This window comes from Suricata suricatta, chromosome 11, assembly GCF_006229205.1.
Source record: "Suricata suricatta isolate VVHF042 chromosome 11, meerkat_22Aug2017_6uvM2_HiC, whole genome shotgun sequence".
Classification (NCBI taxonomy): Eukaryota; Metazoa; Chordata; class Mammalia; order Carnivora; family Herpestidae; genus Suricata; species Suricata suricatta.
The window spans coordinates 61007039-61009377 of NC_043710.1; the positions used below are offsets into that span (position 1 = coordinate 61007039).

General features: G+C 40.8%; 1 pseudogene; it reads left to right on the forward strand.

Annotated features, from left to right (window-relative positions):
• Positions 1-252, forward strand: part of LOC115306471 — a 1138-nt pseudogene extending 886 nt beyond the window's left edge.
• Positions 253-2339: the final 2087 nt, after the last annotated feature.

Sequence of the window (2339 nt, forward strand, 5' to 3'; positions counted from 1 at the left end):
GTTGAAATGCACCATGAAGCTTTGAGTGAGGCTCTTCCTGGGGACAATGTGGGCTTCAAAGTCAAGAACGTATCTGTTAAAGATGTTCGTCGAGGCAATGTGGCTGGTGATAGCAAAAATGACCCACCGATGGAAGCAGCTGGCTTCACAGCTCAGGTGATTATCCTGAACCATCCAGGCCAAATCAGTGCCGGCTATGCCCCTGTGCTGGACTGTCACACTGCTCACATCGCCTGAAAGTTCGCTGAGCTGAAGGAGAAGATTGACTGTCGTTCTGGGAAAAAGCTGGAAGATGGTCCCAAGTTCTTGAAATCTGGTGATGCTGCCATTGTTGATATGGTTCCTGGCAAGCCCATGTGTGTTGAGAGCTTCTCTGGCTATCCTCCTCTGGGTCACTTTGCTGTTCGTGACATGAGGCAGAAGGCTCAGAAGGCTAAATGAATGTTATCCCCAATACGGTCTCAGAACTGTTTGTGTCAATTGGCCATTTAAGTTTAATAGTAAAAGACTGGTTAATGATAACAATGCATCGTAAAACCTTCAGAAGGAAAGGAGAGTGTTTCATGGACCGTTTGTTTTTGTGTGTGTGTGTGCGTGGCAGTTTTAAGTTATTAGTTTTTAAAATCAGTACTTTTTAATGGAAACAACTTGACTAAAAGTCTGTCACAGAATTTTGAGACCCATTAAAACAAAAGTTTAATGAGAAAAAAAAAAAAAGAAGAAGGACCAGCTTAGACAAGACAGGCACACCTGGACTCTTCTTGCCATCATAGCTATTCAGTTTTACTAACCTGGCATCAAAAATTTTTCTCTTGGAGATAGGAGCTAGGGCTTCAACCCAAGTGGACCTGGGATCTGATCCAGCTGTACTGTGGCCTAGTTGTATGACTTATTCAATCTTGGTGAGATTTAATTATCTCATAATTATGCCAACCTCATTATGGTTGTTGTAGGTTAAAAGCAAGAATATACATAGTATATATTTCTAAGCAGAAAATTTGACACATATAAGGTGTTCAAACAAATGTTTGCTCTTAATGTTTCCTTCCATCTCTCCCTCCCTCCCTCCCTTTCTCCTTTTCTCTCTCTCTCTCTCTCACTCACACTCTCTCTCATGCATTTACTCACTAACTGCCGGTATTGTTTGGTGCAAAAAAACTCCTGTGATAAATGGTAGTTATAACATACAAGAATATACCCATTCCTCCAGAAGTACCAAAGTATGCTGTTATCCTTCTCAGAAGCCCTGTTTTTCTTTTCCCTTCTTTCCTTAATTATAAATAATTTCATAGAAGATGTATATTTTGGCATGAATGCCCCTGTCTTTTGGCACTTCTGCTCTTCTCCATTTTCAACAAACATGACTGAGCACCTACTCTGTGTCAGGAATCAGACTCTGGAACATATAATGAACAGAAAGAATTCACCTTGGTTCTCAGGTAACTTGGAGTCTAGATGAAGAAACAGCGATATACACACAATTCTACAGCATACCATGGTAGTTACAAAGTGAGGGAAGCCTGGAGTTGGGGACACCAGGAAGAAGGTTCCTGTGTAAGTTTGGATATGAGATGGCCTGATCAAAATAGTGTGTGTGGAGAGAAGAGAGCTACGTCATGGTAATTTTCAAAATGGGGGCCTGAAGATGAGGAGAATGTACACGTGATTCCCTGGATCTTAGCTCAGGTAGCACTGTGAATGGAGACATGTCCAACCAAGACTGGACCATGAAAGCAAACGCAGATTGAGATGACTGTGAGCAAACCGGGTTTGGATGCACGGTGTTGAAGCCTCTTGAAGTTCAACCGGATCTGTCACCTGTCACGAGGGCAGTTGGAGACTATATCTCTGAGCTCCAGGAGGCCTGTGCCTGAGGTGAATGAGCGTTCATAAAGGATGTGATGAATGAATGAATGTTAAGAAGCGATGTTCACCTTTTTGAAAATATGACCTTCATATTCTGTAACAAGCCTATGGTATGCTCACACCTTTATGCAGTACCTAAATTCACTATTTTCTGGGCACATTTATGATCAAATTTTTTATCTAAAGTATCCAAGACATAGGTATTTAAAAGAATTAAATGGAGCATTTCTCCTATCAGCAAGGAAATGGATCAGAAGATGCATGTTAAAGTATAATGGAATAGAATAAGAAAGAGGTACAGAGAGTCCTTACATTATTTTATCTAATTCTACAGTTTCTGGCAAACTCTTTAAAACTTGGCTCTGTCATCACCTCTATTTTGAGATATTTACTTCCTTGCCTTTCCATCTTTCCATACCTCCCCAACCATGCCTACTTTTATAAAGTAACAAATGTCCCTTCTTCTTTGTGAT